Below are 23,715 nucleotides of genomic sequence, written 5' to 3'. Positions count from 1 at the left end.
AAGATATCATACCATACCAACCACAAAAAGTACTATGTGTTGGCTTAGAAGCAATAGCTGTGCTTTATTACTTTAAATTAATTAATGAATTCATTTATGTATTTGCACATTTATTTTAATGAGAGACCCCACCAGATGTTTGAAAACAGGGAGAGCAAACATCTTGAACAGCATGGATTTAGTGGGGAATTCTGTAGACCTATATGTAGTTGTCTGTATTTCCTTTATTCACTAATTCATTTTATGAGTTTCAATCTAGGATTTTAGGATAATTTTTGTCACTGGAAAAAATATATTAATGCTGAAAAGAGGGATTTAATGATAGTAAAAAAGCTGGAAAAAAAACGACAAAAGACAGGTAAAAAAACAAATAAAAGACCTTCAAATAGCAGTTCAAAGTAAGGAAATGTGCTAGGTGAAGTGGGGAGTGGTAGGTAGCCCAAACCATCATGGAAGCTAAAGGGAGAAAAATCCAGTCCAAATCGTGGCTACAGTGTACTGCTATTCTTTATGGCTCATGCACACAATAAGATTGAGGTAGCTTCTACCCTCCACTGACCTTGAAGCCAGACATTTATACAGTGACACTAAAAGTCACTTATTGATAACTCGTAAATATATATGTGAAAATAGTTCTTTTGTTTTATTTCCTTGATTATTTGAAATATTTAATGCAATGGGAGGGAGGGAAGAAAAGAGGGAGTTCTTGATCAGGAGTGAGAGTGAGTGAGCAGAGACAAAAGGGAGAGAGAGAGGAGAGGGGAGGGAGAGGAGAAGAAGAAGAATGACTTGCTACTGTTCACTAATTTTCACCAGCCAAATGGAACACATGTAGAAGGGGACAAATTACAAAACCCAAGTGTAAACACAGAATCCAGGAGGCTTCTTAAGTCATGGGCTTGATGCAGGTGGATATCCATCTTTTGGCTCATGTGGGAAATGAAAATTCTATTCTTTATTCTAATGCCATTAAGTTATTTACAACTTGATCTGAAGGTTTCATATTTATCATCGTGAAGTATCAAGCCAAATGTCCCTTTTTCAGGAGCACCAAAGATTAACAGATTAGAATGTTTTCCACATGTCCATTTTTACTGTCAAGAGAGTTTTAAAGAAGTTTTCTAGCTTCCGCAACTAAGCCAGATGTCAGTGGGTCCCACGGTGAAACAAAATTGGCAGAGCAGCCTTCTCATGACCCCAGGGTTGTTTTATCAGGGATCAGTTTAACATCTAAGAGCCATTCTTTGCTGAAGACTGTAAAGTTTCTGGGGTCCAATCTGCCACAATTACAGAAATCTGCTGACTTGGTTGAACCTCTGAAACCCAGCATTTTTTGGTTACAACTTTTCTCACACAGAGCTGTAATTATTGTTTGTGTTGGCTCAAGAAAAGTAAAGGGTCTCATTTCCACTGTATGTTTCCGGTCTCTGGTTTCAGAAACATCCGTAGAGAATATTTTACCAGCCACATTTTTTGTTGTGTAAACAAGCCCTGGTGATTTACACTATTGGTCGCTCCACTGTGTTGACCATAGGCTGAAAGATATCAGATGAACACTTTCTAAAATAACTGTAAAATAATATCTTTTATTTTAATTGATAGCTTTGGTTCAGAAAATCATGGCCAAAAATCCAAATGTGGTTATACTGACATATCTTTTTCTTTCACTTCTCATTTCTGTTATTGTTGTGTGGGGGGGGGGCATTTTATTTTATTTATTTGTTTAACATCTTTATTGGATTATAATTGCTTTACAGTGTTGTGTTAGTCTCTGCTGTATAACAAAGTGAATCAGCTATACATATACATATATCCTCATATCTCCTCCCTCTTGTGTCTCCCTCCCACCATCCCTATCCCACCCATCTAGATGGTCACAAAGCACCGAGCTGATCTCCTTGTGCTATGCAGCTGCTTTCCCACTAGCTATCTATTTTACATTTGGTAGTGTATCTATGTCAATGCAACTCTCTCACTTTGCCACATATATACAATGGAATATCACTCAGGCATAAAAAGAAACTAAATTGAGTTATTTGTAGTGAGGTGGATGGACCTAGAGTCTGCCATACAGAGCGAAGTAACTCATAAGGAGAAAAACAAATACTATACGCTAACACATATATATGGAATCTAAAAAAAAAAAGGGGGTTCTGAAGAACCTAGGGGCCAGAGAGGAATAAAGATACAGACGTAGAGAATGGACCTGAGGATATGGGGAGGGGGAAAGGTAAGCATTTCTGTTATTGTTGATGTAAAATGTGAATTTAAAATAGACAGTTTAAAACATAATAAAATAAAACATACTTCTACTTATCACACAGTTTAAGAAATAGAGCATCACCAATAATTGTGAATCCCTGTTAGCTCTCCTTGTTAGCATGTCTCACGCCACCCACTCCCTCACAGAAAATTCTGCAAATCATTATTTTGTTTTTCTTTATAGTGTAACACTGTAATATGATTGCTAATTTTGTCTGTTTTTAAACTTTACATATCTGGAATATTACTTTATATATTCTTCAATAATTTGCTTTTGTTCATGTGTTATTAAGATTTGGAGATCAATTACATGATCACACAGAGCTCTAGATATTACTTATCAGAGAATACTTCCAAGTAATTTGAGGTGGAAATTAGAACTGATTCAGTTTTTACAATTATGAACAATTTTGCTACAAACTGTCTTGTCATGTCTCCTGCTGTACATCTACAAGAGATTTTCTAAGTATATGCCAAGGAATGAGCTACTGGATCACAGTATGCACATACTCAAAATTACTATAGAGAGCCAAACTTGTCCAAAAGTGGTTGTATAACGACATATTCTTACCAGCAGTATGTGAGATTTTCTGTAAATCCACATCATTTCCAACACTCGATATTGTCTGACTTTTAAATTGTTGCTGATATACCAGCATAAAATGGAATCATGTATTTTAATTTGCATTTTTTCTGATTAATAACAAGGTTAAATATATTTTATGATTACGTGGCATTTGTGTTCCCTTTTATGTATAACGGTCCTTTGACCGTTTTCCTGTTACTTTCTTTCTCTTTCTTTCTTTCTTCCTTTCTCTTTCTTTCTTAAGGAAACTCTTTAAGTATAACATGCATATAGAGAAGAGCACAAGTTATAAGTATACAGAACAATGAATGACTTCACAAAGTGAAAACACCACCCACATCAAAAAAGAGAATATGACCAACACAGGACGCCCCTCTCATGTCCCTACCACATTATCTCATTCCCATCCTAACATCTATCACTATGGATTGGTTTTGCATGTTTTTGAATGTTATATAAATGTAATAGTTTAATAAAGACTTTATCACATCTGGCTTCTCTTGTTCAACATTTTTTTAAAAATTTAACAATGTTGCATTGTTAAATGCAGTGTTTTGTTGGTTCTCATAAATGATAAATATAGATACCACAATCTCTACATAAATTCTCTTACTGATGTACATTTGAGTTGTTTCCAATTTGGGGCTATTACAAATAGTGGTAGTGTAAACATTCTTGAACATATCTTTCAGTGAATATGTGTACACATTTGTGTTGGTATATATTTACAAATAGAATTGCTGGGTTCTAAAATATGCATGTGTTACAAAGTGGTGTACCAATTTAAACTCTCAAAGCATCACGTGAAAATACCATCTGTTTCACATTCTTGCCAATACTTGGCAGCCTTGATAATTTTAGCAGTTCTTGTGGTTGTGTAGTGGTATCTTATTGTGGCTTTAACTGACATTTCTCTGATGAAGTTGAGTACCTTTTCATGGCTTAATGGCCATTAGCATACCTTCTTTTGTGAAATGCCTCTTCAAGTCTTTCGTTCATTATTCTTTATTTTTTCATAGATTAGTAGGATTTCTGTATATGTTCAGTATACTACTGCTTTGTTAGATACATGAACGTCCAATATCTTTCCCCACATTGTAGCTTCTCTTTCCACTCTCATAATGGATCTCCTTGCTTTTTGTTTGTTTGTTTTTTGGCAAGGGGGTTTTCTTTATTTAAGGAGGCACTGTTAGTTTTTGAGGCAAAGGACCCCAATGTACAACAGTACATGAATGTCGCAGCAGCGGTTCAGAATGCAATCCAGTGCTACTCGTGTCACCTATGAGAAAAAAAGAGCTACTACCCAGACATCACTGGATTGGTTTCTCAGGAGGGTAGATAGAATTGAATCCAGCAAGGAGCCAGAGCCTCTGTCATCAACGACAGGCATGAGTAAAATTGCAGCTTGCCCATGGATCTCCTTGTTTTAATAAACTTTTTATTTTAGGGCAGTTTTAGATTTGCTGAAAAAAAATGTAAAGATAGTACAGGGAGTTTTCATATTAACCACACCCAATTACCATATATAATTCCTCCTATTATCAACATCGTTCACTAGCATGTATTCTGCTGTCATTGGTATTCTACAAATATCAATTAGAACAAACTGATTGATAGCGCTGTTCATATCAACTACTGTATCCTTACTGATTTTCTGCCGGCTTGAGCTGTGAATTACTGCAAAAGGCATGTCTAAGTCTCCAACCATAATAATGAATTTATTCTTCGTTTTAGTTCTAACGGTTTTACCTCATAAATTTTGATGCTGTGCTGTTAAATGCATACACATTTACAGTTGTTATTTTTCCTGGATAATTATCTTTTCATCATTATGTAATGTACTTATTTATCCCTGATAATTTTTCTAGTTATAAAGTCTGCTTCATCTGAAATGAATATTGCTACCCCAGCTTTCCTTTGATTGATGTTAGCATAGTATGTACATATTTCTCTATCCCTTTACTTTTAACACTTCTGAGTTTTCATGTTTAAGATGGATTTCTTGTAGACAACAAATAGTTGGGTCTTTTATTCACTATGACAATCTTTGTGTTCAAATTAGTATATTTATACTATCACATAATATGACACTAATCATATAAATGATTACAGTTGGATCACAGGTGGATTAATATTTTCTTTGTAAATAAAAATGTTTTGTAAATGTTTGTAAATGTATTCTATTAATTGCATTTTTTTCTATTTTTCTCCCTCTTTTTCATCATTCTCTGGTTTTAACTGAGCATTTTAAATGATTTTTATACTTCTTTTTAAAACACTGAGTGATTTTCCTAGAGTTTCCCATACACATTTCTAACTAGTCTAATTTCACCTTCAAATAATACTATACCATTTCATGCACAGTGCTGATACCTTATACAGAGTATTCCCACTTCCTCCTTCCCATCCTTTATAACATTGTTATTCATTTCACTTATCCATATGCTAAAATTGACCTATATTTGGTAACTATTATTACTTTAAACAAAAAGTTTCCTATTAAATGAATTAAGAATAACTAAAACAAGAGACTCTATTCTATCTTCATTTATTACATCTCTGATGTTCTTTCTTTCTTATGTAGATCTGATTTTCTAACATATAATTTTCCTTTTCTATGATGAATGTCTTCAACATTTCTAGCAGGGCAAATCTGATGATGAAAGCCTTAGGTTTTTCTTTGTCTGAGAAAAACATTTGTTTCTTTAGCACTTTTGGTGGGGTTTTCTTTAAACACTTTAAATATTTCACTCCACTCTCCTGTTTTCTGATGAGAAATCCAACGTAATCCTTAGCTATGTTTCATTATATGCAAGATGTTTATTTTCTTCTCACTTCTTTCAAGATGTTCTCTTTGTCTTTGGTTTTTTGCAGTTTGAATATGATATGCATAGGTGTTGATATTTTTATATTTATCCTGTTTGGTGTCGTCTGAGCTTCCTGGATCCATGGCGTCAGTCATTAACTTTGGAATATCCTCAGCTATTATTGTTTCAAATGTTTCTTCTACTTTGTTCTCTTTTTCTCCTCCTGCTGGTATTCCAATGACACATTTGTTATACATTTTAAAATCGTCCCACAGTTCTTGTATAGTCCGTTTTTATTTTTCACTGTTTTTTTTTTTCTCTTTGCATTTTCCTTAGATCAAGTTTCTATTGACTTATCTTTAAGCTCCCTGACCTCTCCTTGGTCATGTGTAGCCTACTGCTGAGTTTATTAAAGGCATTCTTCGTTTCTGTTACAGTTACACTTTTTTTTTAAATTTCTAACGTTTCCTTTCAATTCTCTCTTAGAGGTTCCATCTCTCTGCTTCTATTTCCACCTCTTCTTTGTATGCTTCTACTTTTGCCATTAAAGACATTCATATACTCACAGTTAGTTTAAATTCCTTGTCAGAACATTCTAACAATCTCTGTTGGACCTGAATCTGGTCCTGATGCTTGCTTTTTCTCTCCAGGCTGTATTTTCTTCTTGGCCTGGGACCTGCCTTGTGCTTTTTTGTTGTTGTTGTTGTTGTTGAAAACCAGATATATTGTATCTGATGATAGGACCTCAGGTAAATAGGCTATGTAAGTGTGAGAGTTTGTCATTCTAGCTAGGAGTTTGGCTGTGTTTAATGTTTGTTGTAGCTGTAACAGCCAGAGGGTTCCAATTTCTCTAGTGTCTTTGATTTTTGCCTTCCCTCTTCACTGTGGGTTTCCCTAAGTGTATCTCCTCAAGGAGAGTCTGCATCTGCAGCTCTTTTATCTGTAAATAACTATATTGGGGACGTGTTGGCATGATGATAAGATGTAGGGGAAGGGAACCATTCTATAATCTTATGAGTAAATCTCAGATGTTTAGTTGGCCTGTGTCTCAGGAGGCGACTTTCACATGTGGAGTTGATACCAAAATTTAATAATATATCTTATTATGGACAGAAAATTCTAATTTTAATGTACCCTGTTTATCAATATTTTCTATCATTAGTCCCTTATTATGTAACACGCAATAAATCTCTGCCTATACAACATATTATCTCTCATGCTATTTTTTTCCTGACTTTGATTTACAATCCACCAGGACTTGATTTTTTGTACAATGTGAGGTAAGTGTTGACTGGATGAGCTGGATGTCCCCCTGGGCTCTTTTCCCACTGGAGGTACCACAGGCTCAGGGGAGACCTCACAGCATGGTACTGCATGGATCTGGAGAGGACAATGCAACTGGCATGTATTTGTTCCTCATACCCTTCTAATGTAATCTGTCTTGGTCTCCGTGGTACACTGCGGGGTGGGATGGTGGTGTGTGGTGCTTTAGCCTTACCCCTATGATCTAGGATTCTCTCAGCACTGTCTTGTACATGAAGTTGTTGACTGCCCTTCTTGTGAGGGGGAGCAAAGTCAAGAATGACCTACCTGGCCATCTTGATGATACCACTTCCCTAAACTAATTCTGATTTAGACTGTTCTCTCATGGGACTGTACTAATTGAAAGATTTCATCCCACTTAGTTTCTTTTAATGAAAAAAATATAAATTCAATATGTCGAGGGAGAAAACTTCCTCTAGAAATTGATTCTTCACTAGTATTTCTACCTAAATTTAAAACTTTGGAAGACCATGGATTTGAAATGCCCTCATGTCTCTCAATTTGTCTCCTTTTGTTTCCCTGATCTTCTAACAGTGAATGGAACTCTGCTTAACTTTAAGTGGCTTTGACATTCAATCAAGGAATCTTAGAGATCACTGAGTCAATTCTCCCATCTTCAGCTGAAGAAAACCAAAGTTATGGATGTAGGAGCCATCTTCACCCAGCTTGGACTTTGTATATGGATCACTTCCTGTGTGACAGGAAAGCTCTTTACCAACCTGTCCACATTCTCTATGGGGGGTTTACTGCCAGTCAGCCTAGTATCTGCTGAAAAAATTTTGCCAATCCTGTTGTCCTTAATCACATGTATGAAACACATAGAAATGGCACAATTTTCCTTACATTATATTCGTATTTTAGTGCTGCATATATGTTTACATTCTAACATATGTCTGAAAGTATGGGGTGTAGGTTATTTGAAATATGGGGTCCTAATAAAATCTAAGCAGGCTGAATAAATTTCCTGAACCATTTTCATGGAATATGAAATTACAAGTCCCCTGCCACTCTCATCCTACCCTTTCCATTTCTATAACTGCAAGTGATCCTCAGGCAATATTATCCTTTCTCTCCATCTTTGATATAAATGTTCTTTTTTTTTTTCACTTTTGTTTTTGCAGAGCAGGTCAGTACAATGCAGAAACTCACTTGTAGACATTTAATGATTTTCTTTCTGAACTAAAGAAAAGAAAACACTACTTCAGTGTATGGAAGCCTGAACATTAAAAGGATATACAGAAAGATAATTACAAGTGTACTTTGTAGATACATTCTACTCCTTGTAGAACATATCTACTTTGTAGATAGATCTATTCTACAGCTTTTCTTTTTTAACATCTTTATTGGAGTATAATTGCTTTACAATGGTGTGTTAGTTTCTGCTTTATAACAAAGTGAATCAGTTATACACAGACATATGTTCCCATATCTCTTCCCTCTTGCATCACCCTCCCTCCCACCCTCCCTATCCCACCCCTCGGTGGTCACAAAGCACTGAGCTGATCTCCCTGTGCTATGTGGCTGCTTCCCACTAGCTATCTATTTTACGTTTGGTAGTGTATATATGTCCATGTCACTCTCTCACTTTGTCACAGCTTACCCTTCCCCCTCCCCATATCCTCAAGCCCATTCTCTAGTAGGTCTGTGTCTTTATTCCCGTCTTGTCCCTAGGTTCTTCATGACTCTTTTTTTTCCCTTAGATTCCATATATATATGTTAGCATATGGCATTTGTTTTTCTCTTTCTGACTTACTTCACTCTGTATGACAGACTCTAGGTTCATCCACCTCACTACAAATATCTCAATTTCGTTTCTTTTTATGGATGAGTAATTTTCCATTGAATATATGTGCCACGTCTTCTTTATCCATTCATCTGTTGATGGACAGCTTTTATTCACTTTAACTCAACAGAGTTCAACAAAATTCATTTTAACCTCCATCACCTACTCATTTAATCCAGAATTCCTCTACTTACTAAAGACCACCATCTCTAGTTGTGTCCCGAATTAGTAAGATGCCCCAAGTTCTGTTTACCAATTTACCATGACTTAATCCACCACCACTATCTCCTCCTTCAATACTTAGATCATGTTTCTAAACCTCAAATGCTTGCAGGAGTAAGCAAATAACTGGGACACATGATGAAAACGAGATCTAAGAACTTAGAGCACACCCAGTCAGTCAGTGTGAGCTGGAAAGGCTGGCCCTATTTCAGGGGCTACTTGTACCTTAGTTCCAGCCTAGTTTTGTCAAGCCAGAATATGAACACACTTTGATAACCAAGTTAGCACTTCATGAAAAGCCACAGCAAAGCAGGATTTTCGTTGAGAATTCTTACCATTTAAGAAGGTAAACAGTCAATGGCTTTATACCTATTATCTGTTTGTTTAACTTTGTGCATCAAGATTGAAGGAAAAGGGCTTCCCTGGTGGCGCAGTGGTTGAGAGTCCGCCTGCCGATGCAGGGTACGCGGGTTCGTGCCCCGGTCTGGGAGGATCCCACGTGCCGCGGAGCGGCTGGACCCGTGAGCCATGGCCGCTGAGCCTGCGCGTCCAGAGCCTGTGCTCCGCAACGGGAGAGGCCACGATAGTGAGATGCCCGCGTACCAAAAAAAAATAATAATGATTAAAAAAATAAAGATTGAAGGAAAAAACAATACACATATTTGCCATATTTCCTTACTAACACTCTCTTTCCAATTGTACTTTTCAAGTCAGATGGCCAAGAGGGTCTCCTTTTCTGCTTCCTCCTTACTGTTTCTCCCCCTTTTTGCTCAATGCACATATAAAATTTCCTTAAGGAAACAGCGGTTTCATTTTCACTTCTTCATGATTTAGAGATATCTTCCCACCTAGACCACACATGAACTCACTTACCTGGAATTTCAGACAAGAACACTTTCCTTGTTTCCTGATATCGTGGTTTTAAATAAACACCATAACCACATTGGCAAACCTAGTAATATTTTTAAATCATAATTAACTTTAAATTAACATGGTTTCAGACACTGGGAACTCTTAATCCTTGGGGAATTCTGCGTCTTTATTTTTAAGCAAACAAGGCAACAATAAAGTATGATGAACTTCAGAAAGTTGCCTTTATCTCTTTAATGAAGTTGTCTCAGCAATCAAAAAGAATCTTCTTTCTTTTTAACAATTTTTTAGTAGATTTGCTATGGCTTTGCTATGGATAACACTGTTGGCCTTCTTACAGCTGATGTGGGTCCTAATTCTTTTCACTCTAAGGTCTGTTATCTATAAAGCCTTGTGTATTTTCAAGGGGAAATGTTCCAAAATGTCAATGTAGAAAAATAAATAAGATTTTTTTCCTTACAGAATAGAAACAGTATTCTTTTAATTTGGACCTTCAATGAAAACAGTGGGTTTTGGTTACTGCAGCGAATGTTTCCTTTAAGAATGTTTACTGAACTGCAAACATTTTACTAAGAAATGTGAGCTTTATTTAGTTATCTGTTGTTATTATGAGATCAAAGTAAAAGAATCTAATTCTCAAAGCATACTCTTCAAACCTCAACTTTTTTACCTCAGGAAATTGATGACATAAACATATTTTCCATATCCTGCAAGGAAAGATTTTCCCCAAAAAATTGCTCAAGGTATTCAAACATTTACTATAAATAGATTTAAATATTTTAAACACAACTAAATACAAGAATGCTCTGAGAAATTTGAAGAAGTACTATTGATTAATGAAGAAATGAGTCTTGGTGAGACATAATTTCTGCAAGGCAGTTATGTTCGCCACTATACCACTAATGTGAGACTTATAATTACTGAATCATGGGAGGAAGAAAGATTCATAGAACACAGGAAGAAGCATTTCAAAATCAGGAAGAACAACAGTAGCACATGTTACAATGATTCTCAACCAGGGAAGAAACCTAAATTCGTAGGCCTTCCACATAAAGAAAATCACCAAATTTCATTTTTATACAAATGAAAACCTGAATAAAAGGAAAAACCTGTCAATTTCTTGGATGGGGAGATGATATTCTTAAGTCAATCTCTCTAAATTAGTCTAGCTATTTAATAAAATGGATATTTGGGGGATGGAGTTTGGGACAAATTCAGTTTAAAATTCAATTAGATAAAGTATATAAAAATAATTTAAACAGGTTTGATAAAAAAAGAATAATAAAAGGGTCATGTGATACTAGATTTGAAATCTAACATAAAGCCATGTTAATTAAAAGTATGGTACTTACACGAATAAATGACCAAAGGGACAGGAAGAGGTAAGATAAACTGGGTTGTCATCCTTGTTCTACTACCTTTCAGATAAAGGGCTTTGGGCAACTGACCTAACCTTGGAAAGCCACAGTTACCTCATGTAAAAAGTTATAGTTATAAAAAAATTACTTCATAGGATTGTTACAGGGACAAAATAAAATAATGCATGTAAAACATAGTTTAAAAATTCAATAAATATCAGCCAATGTTATCACAGAATAGAAACTCTAGATATCAACTCAAGAATATAACAACATAGTATGTGTCATAACTGAATATTTTGTATCTCTGAGGAAAAAATAGGTTATGTAATGAAGCGATAACAATGTGTTTATATAAAATATAGATTCTCATCTTGTATCACGAATAAAAATGCAGTACAGTTGGATGAAAGATTTGATTATAAGAAATAAAGTCAAAGCAAAGGTAGGTAATCAGTTTATATAAGTACTAAAGTTTTGAAGAACTCAAGGTCCTGCTCAGCAAAATTCCAAAGGCAGAAGCCATAAAGTGAAGACAGTATTATCAGTGTTGGTCCCCATCTTCCTTTACCCAGCATTTCACACCGAGGATCACCTCCTCCTCTTTGATAGACTTCTTCCTTTAGAGTCTTGCACTCAAGACTGTCTTGGTTTTCTCCTACCTCATGAGTCACTATTTCTGTCTCCACAATATCCTGTTTTCTCTGATCACTTAATGATCAATATTTGGTGCTCTATCCTTTGTCCTCTTTCTTCTCTATCATCTCATGCATTCCTTGGAATTAAATACTATATATACTCTGTTACTTCTAAATTCATATCTTTAGCAAAGACTTCTCACCCCAAATCAATTCTTATATAACCAACTGCCTACATGTAAGGGTAAGGGGAGGGAAGGGAGTTATAGGAATCATGAAGTGCAGTTTATGTAGCTCAATATGCTATCAAATATTCCTTCATTTTATGTATATACATACACACACACACACACACACACACACATAACAAAGAGACAGACCTCAGAGATCCTGCAGATTTGGTTTCAGACAACCACAATAAAGAGAATATCATTATAACACAAGTCACATGAATTTTTTGGTTTCCCAGTATATATAAAAATGATGTTTACATTATACTGTAGCTATTAAGTATGCAATAGCACTATGTCTAAAAAAAAGTATGTACCTTAATTTAAAATTAATGCTGTTGCAAAAATGGCACCAATAGACTTGCTCAACACAGGATTGCCACAACCCTTCAATTTGTTTTAAAAAATCAAATCAAATAAATAAATAATAAAGCAAACACTAATAAATCGTAGTATGCCTATATACATACATATATATTCACATATATATGAATGAGAATGACCTATTTTGGTAGCTAATACTAATCTTCCTTCTGAGGTAGAATTATAAGTAATTAATTTTTCTTTATACTAGTTTATATTTTCCAAATATTTGAACATCAACATTATTTTTTAGCCATTGAAAACCAACCAGTAGGAGCAGTGATGTCACCATGATGACAACATAGGTCATTCCTGCCTTTGCTCACCCTCCCAAGAATAACAACTAACAACTATTCATAGTCAAGACACCACTGTGAGAATCCTAGAACACAGGGATGAGGCTGAGTACCCCTGCACCACAGACACTAAGAGAGACCTCATTAGAAGGTAAGAGAAGTAGCTACACACTGATCACCTTGTCTACTCCCCAGGCTGGAGCAGCATTATGTCAAGAGGTCCCTCCTGAGCCTATGACACCTCCAGTGGGAAAGAGACCCCAGGGAGACATCCAGCCTCCACCCAGTGTTGTGGGTCACTTTCTGGGAACCCCTACTTTGACTTCGCCCCGCAGGGATTTCAGAAGAATCTTCAGGGATCAACCACTGGGAATCTGACCATGACAGAGAAATTGGGTGGGGTGGGGGATTTGCAACAAGAGAAACTGGATCTTGACAGCTTGAGTTCCTACCTGCAGAACCTAAGCAGTAGTGCCAGCCAGCAGTTTTGCTCAACTGCAGAACCAAGTTCCTGTTGCAGTCTGACCAGGGAAATGGATGGGTGCAGGTCTTCCTAATTCAGGTCTTCAAACAAGGACCTGAGTTTTGGTGGCTCTAAGAGCGTGATATGCCCATTGCCAGGCAAGATAGCTGAGTCACAGCCCAACAAGCTTCAGAGTGTGACTGAAGGACCTGACCAGAAGGGCTGGTGAGAACACTTGGAAGCTTCATAGCCTGGCAACACTGGAGCCGAGAGGCAGGAAGGCAGTGCTGATCATCCACAGAGAAGAGCTATTACTGGACAGGGAGCTTTCCTCTGCTACACCCAGGCAGGGGAATTAATCCATAGCCTTGCCCTTGCCATTTCTATTCAACATAGTGCTGGAAGTCCTTGCCAAAGTAATCAGGCAAGAAAAAGAAATAAAAGACATCAGAATTGGAAAGAAAGAAGATAAACCATCTCTATTTGCAAATAATATGATTTTATATATTGAAAAGACTACACCAAAAAACTGTTACATGTAATTAACAAATTCAGTAAAGTTGCAGGATACAAAATTAATGTGCAAAAAATCAGTAGCATTTCTGTACACTAACAACAAATTATCTGAAAAAGAAATAAAGAGAATCATCCATTTAAAATAGTACCCAAAAAATACTTAGGAATAAACTTAACAAGGAAGTGAAATATCTTTACTCTGAAAACTACAAGACACTGATGAAAGAAATCTAAGGAGACACACATAAATGGAAAGGTTTCTCATGTTCACAGATTGGAAGAATTAATACTGTTAAAATACCAATACTACCAAAAGCCATCTATAGATTCAATCCAATCCCTACCAAGATTCCAATGACATTTTTTATAGAAGTAGAAAAAACAATCTTAAAATTTATATGGAAACAAAAAATGAAAAGCAATTCTTTGAAAGAAGAACAAAGCAGGGGATATCACAATTTCCTGATTTGAAGCTATACAATAAACGTATAGTATGGTACTGGCACAGAAACAGTATGCCAGTATGGTACTGGCACAGACACAAACAAATAGATCAATGGAACAGAATCAAGAGTCCCAAAATAAACCAAGTATATAAGTTCAACCAATATTTAACAAAGAACCCAAGAATACTCAATGGAGAAAAGAGAGTCTTTTTAATAAATGGCACAGGGATAACAGATATTCACAAGTAATAGAATTAAACAAGGCCCCTGTCTTAAATCATTCACAAAAGCTAATGCCAAATGAATTAAAGAGTTAAATGTAAGATCTGAAAATGTGAAATTCCTAGAAGAAAAAATAGAAAAAAATGCTTCTTGACAAGGGTCTTGACGTTGATATTTTTGGATATGACACATAAATATAAGCAACAAAATTAAATATGCACCCCAATGTTCATAGCAGCACTATTTACAACAGCCAGGACATGGAAGCACATAAATGTCCAACAACAGATGAATGGATAAAGAAGATGTGGGGTATATATACAATGAAACATTACTCAGCCATAAAAAAGAATGCAATTTGCAGCAACATGGATGGACCAAGAGATTATCATACTAAGTGAAGTAAGTCAGACAAAGACAAATATCATATGATAACAGAATCTAAAAAAATGATATAAAAGAACTTATTTACAAAATGAAAACAGACTCACAGACGTAGAAAACAAACTTATGGTTACCAAAAGGGAAAGGGCAGGGGAGGGATAAACTAGGAGTTTGGGATTAGCAGATAAACACCTCTGTACATAAAATAGATAAACAACAAGCACTTACTGTATAGCACAGGGAACTACATTCAATATCTTGTAATAATCTAAAAAAATAATCTGAAAAATAATATATATACATATATAGGTATAACTGAATCATGTTGCTGTACACAATATTGTAAATCAACTATACTTCAATAAAAAATAAAATAAACAAGTGGGACTACATCAAACTAAAAAGCTTCTTCACAGCAAAAATAAAAAACAATCAACAAAGTGAAAAACAACCCACCCACTTGGAAAAAGGATATGCAAAACATGCATCTCATAAGGAGTTAATATCCAAAATAAATTAAAAAGCTCATAGGACTCAGTATCAAAAAAAAAACCCAAACACTCTCATTTAAAAAATGGGCAAAAGACCTGAATGGACATTTTTCCAAGAATGATACAAGAATGGTCAACAGGTCAATGAAAAGAGGCTCAATATCACTGGTCTTTAGGGAAATTCAAATAAAAATCACTATGAGATATCACTTCATGCATTTTACAGTGGTTATCACCAAAAAGAAGGGATAACAAATGCTGGTGAGGATATGGAGAAAAGGGAAAATTTGTGCACTGTTGATGGGCTTGTAAACGGGAACAGAACCTAGACAAAACAGTATGTAGACTCCTCAAAAAATTAAAAATAGAGTTACCATATGATCAAGGGATTCTAATTCTGAAAATATATCCAAAGGAAATGAAAAACTATCTTGAAAAGATATTTGTACCTCCATGTTCTCTGCAGTATTATTTACAATAGTCAAGACATGGAAACAATCTGAGTGTCCACTGATGGATGAATGGATAAAGAAGATTGTATATATATATATATATATATATATATATATATATATATATATATATATAAATGGAATATATATATGTAATATTATATTATTTATTGTATAATGGAATAGTACATATAATATATAATATCATATATAATATTATATAATGGAATATTATATATAATATTAAATAATATATATAGCATACATATAATATATATTAATATATAATATATTAACATATATTTATATAAAACATATATAAATATAATGTAATATACAAATATATATTCCTTATTATATACTATATTAATATATAATCAATATATTATACATTATATATTATAATTAACATATTATATAATATTTAATATATAATATGACTATATACCACAGCAGTGGTAACTATAGTCATCATGTTGTACACTACATCCCTAGTACTTTATTTACCTTACTACTGGAAGTTGGTACCTTTTGACCACCTTTCTGCAATTATACATTATACATGTAATATATATAATATATAACATTAATATATCATTAATATATTAATATAATTAAACCTTAATATATTACATTATATCATAATATAATATTATTAATATAATATTAATAAAATATATATTTATACTATATAATATATGTTAATGAAATATATATTATATAGTATATTTCATTTATACACTGTATATTATATATTATGTATTATATATTATATATATTCATATATTATAATATATTAAACATTACATATATTACTTATATTTCATCATATACCAAATATTGATTGTATGTAAACAAAATATCAAATATTATGTGTAATATACAATATTATAAAATATAATTAATATATTAATATATGATTATTGTATATTAATATAATTATACAATGTATTATTTATACAATAATATATTTATGTATTGCATTATATTGTATATAATATATACTATATAAAAAATACATTTATATTATATAATATATTAATATATTATACATTATATAATATATTAATATTTCTAACATATATAGGTATATTAATATATATTATTTTATATTATTATAATTAATAATATATAATATGTAACATATTTTCTATAGTATTATATAATATATATTACATATATTATATATTATTCATAATTATACATAATTTGTATGTAATATATATTATATAATATATTATATTAACATACCTATATTATATATATATATATATACATATATATATATACCTATCACACAGAAGGCAGCTAATTAATATTTTTTGGTTAAATAAACATTTTTAAATAATACATAAAATAATTATAAATGATCACTGTTGATAGATATAATTTCCATTTTATATTCTGCTCTATATTGAAGGGATTTATAAATATATGGGAAAAAAACCCCACAAAACTTTGTAGCTTCCAGACTGGGATTCCACATGTTCGACTTGCACTTAGTAAGCTCCTTATCCTCAGTCATCTTTCAGTCTTGAATCTAACTTTTATTAATACTATTAAGTTCAGTATTCTAAAGTGACAATTTATAAAAGTGAACCAGTGTTTGCTAATAGCGTAGATCACTCCCACTTAATTCAGGCTCAGAACTAGAATATGTGGCAACATATGAGAAAGTTGTTCAAACATTAAAGCTAAAGCATTCTTGAATTTTGGTTATGATGTTTATTAGCAGTTCTAATTGTGTGTGTGTGTGTGTGTGCACGTGCACATACGCACACTTGTTTTTGTTATTAGTGGTGAGCCTACAACCATGAATTGGTTGCATTACAATAGGCCAAAAAATAGTTATGAGAATAGTACTTTATGTTCAATACCAAACTACCAATTTCAAGCCAATATTCTTAAGGAAAAAATCTGGGTCACGTTACATTAATGGGCAAGAGTATAAATATTCATAAAGTTTCCTTGTAAATAGATATTTTTGTGAGAGAAAAAAATAAGAACAAAAAACGTGAAACAATACTCAAAAAACAAAAAGCTTAATGTGTTTCTATACAAACAACAGAGCAAAACAGCAAGATTTCCAAATTAAAGGCGCATGTGCTAAGAAAGATGTGACAAGTACTTGATTGAAATAAGATATTGAAAACGAGATTAAAACAATCGGATGAGATATTTACAGAATGAATTAGAGAGGTGCTCGAAATGTAGTGAGTTCTGAAATTTCCATCTCTTACGTCAAAGGAAAAATCATATCATATCCTGGCCCTAATCCCCATCAACAATAATCAATTTTTGTAACATTTGCCTAACTGATCAGCATGGATTAATTACCATGGGAGAGGCAAAGCCGTTTGGGGCATCTTCTTTCTTGGTGAGTTTCAGGCTTATGATCTAAGTGTAACCCACTACATAGAGATTAAATACTTATGCTAAATATTTAGCATATTAGAATCAAATTCACGCGTATTGTTTTTAAACACTTATTACTTGAATTCCCGTTTAAAATTCCGTCTAGCTCAGAAGGAGGTTTTTTCTAACTGCCCCTTCAATATCTGCGGATATAGAAATAGATAAAAGTTATATTATCTCTGGAAAAAAACCTGACTGATTACCTATAGTCAAAATCAGAGAGAAGTTTATATTAATAAAAAGATGTTGGAGATAAACAAAACAAAATTATTCACGTTTTCTCATTTTTATCACGGATATAAGTAATCCAGCCACTTGCAAAAAAAAAAAAAATAGAAAGGAACTTTGTTCACCTTTTCTTACTGACATTTATGGCTCAAAGCCCTGTTTTTAAGCACTCAAAAATTGGACGGTATTAACTTCTGCTGGACTCCCTGTTCTCTTTTATTTACTTATTTTTGCCTTAAAAGTAGTTTTTAAATACTTGATAGTATAGTTGATTTACAATATTGTGTTAGTTTTATTTTATTATTGTGTTAGTTAATTTATTTTTCTATGATAACTTACACCTCATCCCACCTGAGAATATTTTCAACATAATACTGTACTGGAGAAAGTTAATTGTGTAGCAAAAAGCAAACAATCAGGAAAACAAACAAAAACAGAAATACTATTTCATACTCAAAAAGCTTCTGGAGGTACTGAGTTAAACTAAAACAGTTTTCTCCACAGCAGGACTGCTCAGAGATTTTACATCTGAATCTAACATCTAAAACAGTGTCTGATAAAATGAATATTTGTTGAATAAATTAGTGATGCATTTTGTAAAACCTATGTAGGAGCATCCAGTTTTCAACTTTTTGTTTTCTTTCTTGCTCGCTGATTTCTATTTAGCTCTTTAATAGATGTTGAATAAATGAATAATATCTAATGCATGTATTTACAAATTTACACATTTGCAAAGCAATGCTTTATGCTTCTGGTTCCTTGAGTAATAAACGTTATAATATTATTGCTATTAGTATATCAGCAGTAGTAATAGTTTTAACTGTAATGACGGTAATAGTATGAAGTATCAACCAAATGCAGTCACCAAGACAAATGTTCTAGAAACTCTGCACCTCATCTCAGTTTTGTAAAATCTGAGGACGTAGACATCATTGTACACATTCTATAGGTATAGAATTGAGAAGAGAATCTGGAATTCTAAAAATTTTCTTTGAGAACCTCAAAAACAAATGACATGAGGAAATTGTTTTGTAGCATTTAAACATGGTTTAGCAAGAGTCAATATAAAGAAATGAATGCTTTGTTGTAAAAATTAGGTAAATGATTTGGTTTTTCTAAAAGAGAATACTAAACATATGGAAAACATCATGAGGAAAGACACATTGGCTAAATGTCTATTAAGTTTAAGAGAAGAAAAAGGCACATGGTATTTCTTTAGGGGAAAGCTAAATATTGCCTGTTCTACTCTCTTTGCTACCAGTTAATGTGGTACTGTTACTGGTGATATTGGAACTCATTTGTTTACTCTGTTTTTACCCAGTTATGAAGACTCAGATCATTTGAGTGAAGAAAAACAGAGACTGTGCAATTGTTTAGTGTTAAGTAGATTAAGTAATTTGTTCACTGGTGTTTTACTTAGGTACTTGGGAATATGCAAAAGGGTGAGACTCAATTTTTACATAAAAAATTAAGACAAGTATATTGGGCCATGTACGTTTCTTCCATTACTGAAATACTGTACGTTTTGTCACCTCATTTTCTTGCTCTTTTGGGTTTGGGTGGTTATAAATATCCCCCACTCAAATCTATAGTGTCAATTATTTCTCTATATTAAAGAATATCTGATAATTATGAATTCTTGACTCCCATACTACCATGTACAGCCCTATAAGTCATATGTTTAAGTAATAAAAAAATACAATATACCTGGGAACCCAAGAATGATCCCTCTATTACATTATTAGTATGTGCTTTCCAGACTGAGGGGGATGTTCCATTTATAACTCTTATTTGTTTCCTACCATCATGGCCAAGTTTCCACCAACTACATGTCTCCTTGCCATCATTTTAACTTCCAGTTTGGAGCACTGTAAACTGTTTCCTAACCCCTAAATTAAAACAAATGATATCCACTCCACATGCACCAGCAATCTGACTAGAAGCCACTTCAAAGATTCCATTTTAAGGAGTGAAGTATGGCCACTGTTTCCTGAAGCCAGAGTTAGCCTAGTTCATAACCAAGTGGGACTTTCTCTGATTTCCCTTCTACTTAAACACTGGCAGGTTTGGTTGTTTTTTTTTTTTTTTCCTAAGACATTTTTTCTCCTCCACTCAAGGTTATCCTGGTTATTTTGTTGTTTCTGCTGCTTTTATTGGGAAGGGGCCCTGGAGGACTCTGCCTCACTCAGCGTTGCCAGGGACCAACCAGTACACATGTCTGCAAAGACATTCCAGGACAATGCTCCGCTCTCTGTGTGAGCATACACCTTCCCAAACATTTACAGACTGTCTCAGCTACACACAGTTTCAAAGAGAGCAGAAGTGTATATTTTTTCTTACACTGGCACTGGCTTATCAAACTGGATGAAAGTGGATGAAACTGTTTGAAAGTGGATGGCAGGAAACACAAACTCTACAACTCCAACGTTAAATTGTTCATTTAAACTGGCCACTCGGGCTGCATATTGCTTCTTACACAAGCTGCTCTTACACTCTCCTCCACCCACTTACACTGCGACTACAAGTCAAGGTCTGGGCAATGCAACACCACCACGCTCCAAGTGCCCTTTCCCAGGCCCCTCGCCTCCCTTTCCCTCCCGCCTCACGTACATGCTTAGAGCTTGTGCACATAGTAAAAGAACAGAAAACACAATGACAGATACTTGTGAACACGTTTCCTGCTAACTTGTACAGGAGCTGCCAAAGAGCAAAATATCCACCCTTCCCCGACAGACATACACATACACACCTAGACATACAGATACACATAGACACATACATACAAATACACATATATGTGTACACACACATGCATACGCACATATGCATATACACATACACACATACACACATGCATACACAGAGACACACACAGGCATACACACACAGAGAGACATAAACACACACATACACATACACACATAGACACATACACACACACAACTAATTCAGCTTAAATTGAAGATATGTTCCTTCTGGAAAGATTTACATTCTTCCTGACACCTGTAGGTGCTACTACTTCACACCCATTTGAAAATAATTTGCCTGCTTGTGTCTTTCACATTCTGCAAGCAATGTGAATTTCAACCCTAAACTCACAACAGGGTCAACAAAAAGTTATGACATATAAAGGGGGCTTGTGTATTTCTCCTTCACCCATAGCCAAGGCCATTAGAATAAATATCTTTGCCGCCTTCTCCCATTGTTAGGTGGTTTTTGCTGATTCACCCTTTTTGACTGAAGGTGTGGCGTTTTTTTTTTGCGGGGTGAGGGGTCTCAGCCTTATACAGGTTCTGGCCTGTGCTCCACATCTTGCTTGGGCCCAGGGTTCTTTCCTGTCCCCACGCCGTACTGCTGTTACAGTATGGATGGGCAAATGCCCCAGAATTGCAGTCCTCATCTCTTTGTAAATGGAGAGTCTGCAGTTCATCTAATTCAGCGAATGTTATAAAGCTCAGGTTCCCCTCTGAATACAATAGTCGCCTTTCAGCTCCTAGGACATGCTCCTCCCTCTCCAAGGCCTTTTGCCCGAGTGGTGTTTCATGCGCTTGAAAATTCTTTTCGCACATTGATGCCCATACACACACACAAATGCACGCACACACACACACACACACACACACCCCTTATTGAGGTTCCTTTCTTCTCATTCTTCATATCTGATTTTAAATCTCACTTCCTCAGAGAGCCTTAACTGTCACAATCACAATGGGGTAACAGCAATATTTTGCAGTGGGGCATTTTCAACAGGCAGAAAGTTTCCAGAATCAGATCTTTGGGTTCCCAGAATGTGCACTATAGCCCTCGATCCCAAACCCTAAACTATCACTCATTATATAATAAATATGCTACATGAATAAAACATGACTCAAGTGTTACCGTCTACAGGATATATCCATATGAGAAATGAGAGAGACACACAGACACACACACACTGACACACACAGAGACCTCTCCAGGAACTTGCTAGTGAGGAACACTTAATAAGTTACAGTTGCAGCTGAACACAGAATCCTGAAGTGATGCCTAGTTCTCTATTGTTTTAGAAACTAGAATAGAGAAGGAAAATTGTCAAAATGCCCCAAAGTCCATGGGATATCATTTTTTTCTTCTAATTCAATACAATGTTCCTTGCCTGCTTCCAGAGGACAAATAAGGATTTGTGCACATATGTTACAAAGTCCAAATAAGCCCTTGTGGGGCTTGATATTCACAGGTTTTTTTAACTTCTGCCAAAAAAACTGTGCACTGCAGGATGATGACATTAAGCTTTATGTATTGATTTTCAGCCTCACCAAAAAGCTTTCAGACACTCTTATCTTTAGTTGTCAAAATCTTGGACTCGAAGAACATCCAGTGAATCTATTTTTAGCCGAGTTTAAGAAATAACATCAATTTAAAAATAAATACCTTAAAACGCAATTTATATCTATTCCTTTCAATAAATATATTTAAAAGAACTGAGGTGTCATTAGAATGTAATAAGCAATTCTTAACTCTCCAACTTTCTAGCTGTCTTGTGTTTGATCAGAATATACTTGATAAAAACCAGGGGTTCTTTCAAAAGGATGCTTGCCAACATTAGGAAGACATCTTAAACAAAATAGTCTATATTTCAGCATATCTCCTCATCACAGAGCACCAAATTATCCAAAAGAGCATAAGTTACATGATTACAACACTACACGCTACTATCTCCATGCTTTGCGCTCCTCAAAAATGCCATCATTTTTCAGTCTATCAACTTTTCAGTCTGAGAACAATTGGGAGTTGAAAAAAGCAGACATAGCTCTGAGAAGATTAATACTTTTAAAAAGAACAAATTCAGGGATTTTATCAAATCAAATGAACAGTAATAAGAGGCATCATTGCCCTGAAAAGCATGGGCAATTTACAAATATTTCCTGAGTGCACGTCATGTGTAAGGCACTGTTTAAATGTCTCTTGATTTTTAATCTAGTTTTTCTTCTGTCATATCACACTGCCTCCCTTCTAATTTTCTACCAACCAAGTTATAGCTATTCAATGTTCTCCCTTGATTGTAAACCTAACCACAGCGTTCAAACAATGGTTCGATTGCTGTATATTTCTACAATAACAATTTCTTACTGGGTCAGCATGTTAGGAAACTAGGAGAGAAGGCTTGGCATGGAGTCGGGAGCCTCAGTCTCTGGTCTCAACTCCAGCACTTTGTAGCTGTGTGATCTTGGGCAGGTCACATAACCTCCAAATCCTGTTTCTTGATCTGTAACAGGTTAATGCTATGTATACTGCAAAGGTTGCTGTGAGGGTTAAATGAAATAATGTACATGGAAGAGGTGAACAAAGGGCTTGGAACACTGTGGATGCCCAATAAGTAT

General features: G+C 34.6%; 1 protein-coding gene across 6 annotated transcripts in view; it reads right to left on the bottom strand.

Annotated features, from left to right (window-relative positions):
* The window catches only part of HMGCLL1 (3-hydroxy-3-methylglutaryl-CoA lyase like 1), a gene marked incomplete at both ends in the record, with an annotated part of 136,236 nt that overhangs the window by 33,183 nt on the left and 79,338 nt on the right, over positions 1 to 23,715 (bottom strand). The gene's annotated exons all lie outside the window — the stretch shown is intronic.

Source organism: Hyperoodon ampullatus (assembly GCF_949752795.1).
Source record: "Hyperoodon ampullatus genome assembly, chromosome: 10".
Taxonomy (NCBI): Eukaryota; Metazoa; Chordata; class Mammalia; order Artiodactyla; family Ziphiidae; genus Hyperoodon; species Hyperoodon ampullatus.
The sequence above is the reverse complement of the archived record's forward strand: the minus strand, read 5'-3'. Positions and strand labels throughout refer to the sequence as shown.